Below are 6574 nucleotides of genomic sequence, written 5' to 3' on the forward strand. Positions count from 1 at the left end.
CTGCTGAGCAAGGCTGTGAGACCGGCCTAGCATGTCGATCATAGCTTCCAGGTGTAGCTGTTTAGCAATGAGTTTCTCATTGGTGTTCTCCGCAATCTTTCTTAGAGATAGGACTTCAAGTCAAAGTTGAGTTGCAGAATGACTTTCTGCTAGAACTTGGGACTGAAGAAGTCGAACTGATTCAGACATGGAATTCTGTGAGCTTGTCTGACTGCTAGTCTCAAGTAACTTGAACACTGCATAAAGACAAGACTTTGGGGTTGTCTTGCTATCTTCAAGATGTTTTGCCTTCTTTGCTGCAATATATGTTGGGTTTGTCTCACAACCTTCAGCACACTTGTGTGTGCCATCAGGTATATCACCCTGAAACAAGCAGAGAGATGACATGTTTTGCACGTGTATAAACAAAGATGATAACGGTGCTGTCAATTCCATCCAATTTCAAATTAGAAAATAAAGAGTAAGTTCAAAATATCAATAGCATAATTTGGCATTGTTCATAATGCGGGGAGCTTCACCACACTACTGGATTACCATGTCAACATAACAAGCATAGATGAAGGGCAAAGACAATCATTGTATCTATTTTGGTTAATGATCATGGCATGTTGTTCATATCATCAGCCACATCAGTAAGATAAAACAGGAGATGACAAGGTGCAAACGTGGGCTGCTTCACCACACACTGGATTATAGATCCACAAAAACAAGCATACATAAAGGGAGTATTCAGTAATGTGCATGGTATGAATAAGGAATTTGGTTTTACAAGTAAAACTTGGAACTTACGGTTGTTGCAAACATGCATTTTGATAGAAACAACAAACTAAACAGCAGTAAACGATAGGGAGTATGAGCAAATTAAACAGCAGTTGAGGATAAATGCTTTAGAAGGACTGACTTACATTAATAGTTAACACCGGTTTTATAATGCCCTTCTCCATGTCAAGGGAAGGATAACTCAAGAATTTCAGCACATAATCTTCTTCATAAGCATTGCCTGTACTCTACATTTTGTAGAGAGTAATTATAGATATGATAATACTGGAAGGGATAGAGGATAATGAAGATAAGATGCAGATTGATGCTACATAATCAACTACCAATCCCTGGAAGTACAAGCATTACAGGACAAAATGTACTGACAAGAGGAATGGGCTACACTTCTGCACCAATCCCTCAATAGGGGTAAGTATAGTGATAGATGATGTTCAGTCCTTACAAGAGGACTGCATAGCTAAACCTCTTCAAAAGCATTGGGTTGATTCTAAATTTATGTAAGAGTCCATACGGATCTTATAATGTCCACCAAATGGACGATAACGAGGCTAACATGTGCAGTGATGCTACATAATCAAACAACTATGAAAGTAAGTATGGTCATACATGGCAAGAGGTACTCACAAGAGCAATGCAGTGTGCAGTATAGTTGCGAGATTCCGTGGTCCCTTGAGAATGAATGTTCTTCTGCTAACAGTTTCTGTACAAGTTGGACGTTAAGGCAAATGCAGAAATGTAGTTCAAATTGTGATGTAATATCATAGACAGTACCTTACGCTGCAGATGAGACCAATGTGTAACAAGATTATTCTAGTCACTGTCTAATAAATGTAGCACCGGAGACTTTATAGAAATTTTGTTTAGAGGCTTGCCATCGAAGTGCGCTTGCCTCAGGTACGAACGATACTTCATCAACGAGTGTTTTAAAAGCGCAACCAACTCTTGCTCGTCTTGAGAATCTAGTTCGGTCTTCGCCTATTTAAAAGAATGAAATCTTGTGTCTTTTGTCAGCAAAAACATATGCAGTAATTACCATGAATAATATTAGTACATTACTTACGCGTAAGTTGCGGAGGAAGACTGGAAGTTGTTCTGTGTCTGCGGTATAATCTTTCCATGAAGGAAAGGTGCGCACAAAGTTCCTGACAACAATATAAGCTTCATCTTCTAAACAAGAAAGAAATGGAATAGGGGTCCTATTTGCTGCAATTGGGGCTCTCTTTGGTTCAAAAAGGGATTTGGCAACTGGATTTGGTGTACTCTTTGCTGGAATGGGGGTTTTGCGTCGTAGAGCTGGTGCTATGTCAACTGGCATCATCATACTGTTTGCTGCAATTGGGGTCTGCTGAGTTGGGGCATCAGAAATGACCAGTGTAGTAGGGCTAGAGTCTGCTAGAGTTGGGGTGTTTTGTGGGTCAGGTGATATTGCAACTACACCTAATGAGCTATTTGATTTATCAGGTGTCACTAGCTTTTCCAAATACTTTACTTGTGCTCCTCCGCGATCAGCAATCACCCTCTTCCTTTTGAATGTCTAATACACAGGAACAACATTTGAATGGATAAATATGGTATGATGACAGATGGAATATGTACTGAAAATGGATAGGCAGGGCGTATTCACATACACGATGTGTAAACTAAGCTAATGGCAGTGCAACAAAGTAGAAGCAATGCAAAGCATCAGTTGCAAGACATGTGCGACCAATATAACCTTGGAAAGTTAGAGCAAGCACCTTGATGGGTGAATAAGATAGGGCATCTGCCTATGACTCCTCCACTAGGGAGCTACATTGACTTAGGTCTCCCTCTAGCTCAGAATCACTGTTAGGATCATATTCTGAGCATGAATTTGTAGGCGGAGATTGTTTGCATTGCATTGCATCCAGACTTGATTTCAGTCCCTTAATGCCAAATTTGACAGCCATGGCATTGTTCTGCTTTATTCTTTTCATGCGCGCAAGCTCATAATCATTATGATGCTGTTCAGAATCTGGGATTCATGAAAACATAAAAGGTAGCCAGATTATCTATGGAACGCATTGCGGATTCAACTCGAAGAGTCTCTCCCTATAAACCCCTGCATATGCAAAGTTCACCCCCAACCGTGCTGACCAGACCACACACAGAAATACAAACCTCTTATGTCTCTATAACAGGCAGACACACATTTCAAAACTGAAGTAGGAACATTAGAATCATATCAAATTCGTATTTGAACAAATAAACTAAGGAATTATCAGTGGCATAATGTTTAGCTTCAAGGGTGGAGTTCTGGTAGTGGGACACAAAGCAAGTAGGCAGATTGTATTCCATGTAAAAGATCGTAGTCTGTGTAAAAGCTGGAAATGACACTTTCTTTCTATACAATGTAGTGTTCGTTGCCCACACATGATGGAAGAGATCCCACAGAGAAATAATATTCACTCATGTCTACGGTTCCAGTATTTTGAAACAGGGTGATCCACCCTAAAAGAATATTGACAACAAATATGACAAGGCAAGCATAGATGTAGTGAATCAATCATCTACTTGTGAGCTTACTAGGACAAGTATGCATAATTGTAACTGCAGTAAGAGACCGTCCAAAATGTGAATCAATAAGTTTGTCTAGCACTTATTGTTTGCAACTAATCGACGTGAATAATTGGATATCATATTGAATGAGTAAGAAAGACAAGTAAAATTGTCAACAAACCTGGCCTGCAGAAGTAATCTGGATCAATGTCACTACGACCAACAATCCAAAATGACTAGTGTCTGTTCCTAGGGCCGGAATTTTGAAACCCTGTGAACTTTACAGGTACTAAAGATTACTGAAATACATCTGAACCATTAAGTGTAGGTAGCATTCAACACACAACAAACCCTAATGACAGTCCTGCCTAATGAGTAATGAATCAATTAGAAAATGGGTGATGAGGAGTGGCTGCTGAGTGTTGAGGATGTATCTCGGGATAAATCAGGTTGGCTTAGTGGGTGCTGCACGCCTGAGCCCTGAACGGACTGGGAAGGTAGGCATGGCGGCGAACATAGATACACACCCGAGTGGCGAACATGCATTTTCAAAACTAAATTAGGAACATTTAGCTGACCTATTAAACGACTCTGTTTTAATAATATCAGATTCGTATTTGAACAACTAAGCTTGTTTAGCTTGATGGGTGGAGCAGTGCTATTATGACACGAAGCACGTATGTTGATCCTATAGTGATCATAAAAGGGGGAAACCCTAAGCATTTTTTTAGCAAAAGAGGGTTTCCCCTCTGATTTCTATTAAAGAAACCACCACGGAACCAAGATGATCAATTAAACCCTAAGCATGATCAATTAAACCCTATTATGATTGTGCCATGGCAGATTTAAAGCTACAAACCGGGAAAATGCTATTTAGCATCCATTGTTTGCTTCGAACGAAGAACTAAATTCTAAGAGCTGAAAAGAAAGTACAGTAACCAAGTTACGATCTATTTTCTGGTTGAGATCAAAAAGTTGAGGAGATATGAAGTACCACCTCTCTTGCGGCGCCGTGTAGGCATCGGGGGTGCGATGGCTGTCGGTGGCGTTGATGCAGATCTGCGACGGTAGACAGGTGCATCGGGGGATAAGTCCCATTGCGGTGGAAGAGAAGGTCGTGTGAGCGGTTGATACGTCTCCAACGTATCTATAATTTATGAAGTATTCATGCTGTTATTTTATCATTCTTGGGTGTTTTACAATCATTTTATAGCAACTTTATATCATTTTTTGGGACTAACCTATTGACCCAGTGCCAAGTGCCAGTTGCTGTTTTTGCTTGTTTTTTACATCGCAGGAAATCAATATCAAACAGAGTCCAAACACCACGAAACTTTTTGGAGATTCTTTTTGGACCAGAAGGAACCCAATGGGCCAGACCTGCACCTTGGGGGTGCCCCAAGGGGGGCACAACCCATCAGGGTGCGCCAGGGGCCCCTGGCGCCCAGGTGGGTTGTGCCCACCTCGGTGGCCTCCCACACCCCTCTTTGCACTATAAATTACCAAATATTCCGAAACCCTTCGGGGTTAACCTAGATCAGAAGTTCCGCCACCGTAGGGCTCCGTAGCCACCAAAACCAATCTAGACCCGTTCCGCCACCCTGCCGGAGGGGGGGGGGGAATCATCTCCGATGGCCATCTTCATCATCCCGGCGGCGACCACGATGAGGAGGGAGTAGTCCATCCTCGGGGCTGAGGGTTTGTACCAGTAGCTATGTGTTAAATCTCTCCCTCTCGTGATCTATATCATGGGCTTTGTTAATATAGTCAGATCATTTTGATGTTTCTCCCCTCTATACTCTTGTTGTGATGAATTGAATCTTTACCCTTTGAAGTTTTTTTATGTCGGATTGAATATTCAGAGATGAGATCACATGATGTATGTCTTGCGGTATGAATACTTGAGGTGACATTGGGGTATCTTATTGATTCACTTGATAAACATTATGGCACTCAACTTGCGGATTCCCGCGGTGATATTGGGGTAATCTTTGCATAGGGGTTGATGCACGTTTTTATTATCTTTTCTCCGATAGAAACTTTGGGGTCTCCTTGTAGTTCTTTGTGTGGATTGAGTATTATGAATATGAATATGCTTTGATTTTATTCTAGTACGAACTCTAGGATAGATCGAACGGAAAAAATAGCTTTGTGTTATTTTAGTACGAACTCTTGAATAGATCGAGCGGAAAGAATAGCTTTGAGGTGGTTTCGTACCCTACAAACAATTCCTATATTTTGTTCTTCGCTAATAGGAACTCGGGAGTGATTCTTTGTTGCACTTTGAGGGATAATCATATGATCCAACTATGTTAGCACTGTTGGGAGATTGCACTAGTGAAAGTATGGACCCTAGGCCTCCTTTTAAAGCATTGCAACACCGTTTTTGTGCCCGTTTACTATTTGTTACCTTGCTGTTTTTATTTATTCAGATTATAAGAATATATTTCTACCATCCATATTACAGTTTTATCACCATTTCTTTGCCGAACTAGTGTACCTATACAATTTGCCATTGTATTGGGTGTTTTGGGGACACAAGAGATTTCTTGTATTTGGTTGCAGGGTCGTTTGAGAGAGACCATCTTCATCCTACACCTCTCACGTATTGATAACCCTTAGGTCATCCACTTGAGGGAAAATTGCTACTGTCCTACAAAACTCCGCGCTTGGAGGCCCAACACGTGTCTACAAGAATAAAGTTACGTAGTAGACATCAGCAGCCCCGACAAAGAGGACGACGGCACCGATGAAGTGAGAGGATGCGATGCAAGGCTCTTGGTCCATCGCCGTGGATGAGAAACGTCCATCTCTAGCAGTGGACGACGCGGTCTTTGTAGGCGCTCCGGCATGGTGGAGGACGGTGGCGATGGATGGGGTGGAGGACGGCGGCGATGGATGGAGTGGCGGACGGAGGAGGCTGGTGTGGGGATGGTGTTCTAGCGCGGACGGTGTATGAATGGGAAAATGGAGGGAGAGGTACGGGGAACCATGTTTTTGGGAGACGCCTGTCTGAAATATGGGAAAGTTACGAACTTAGCCCCCGTTTAAAATTTGGACGTCTCGTCGGTTAGGGATAGGACGGTAATCTCGCATCTCACAAATATTTGCCCAGAGCAATTTTGGGGCGAGGAGAGGGTGTTTTGGCGCCCATGGTTGCCGCCCACGGTGTATGAACGGGGCTGGGAGTAGGGCGGTTGTGTCACGTCTGAGTGAAGTTACAAACCTGCCCCTATTTTTCAATATTTGCCTACATCGATTTCGGCCGAGTAGAGTT

Source organism: Triticum aestivum, chromosome 5D (genome assembly GCF_018294505.1).
Source record: "Triticum aestivum cultivar Chinese Spring chromosome 5D, IWGSC CS RefSeq v2.1, whole genome shotgun sequence".
NCBI lineage: Eukaryota > Viridiplantae > Streptophyta > Magnoliopsida > Poales > Poaceae > Triticum > Triticum aestivum.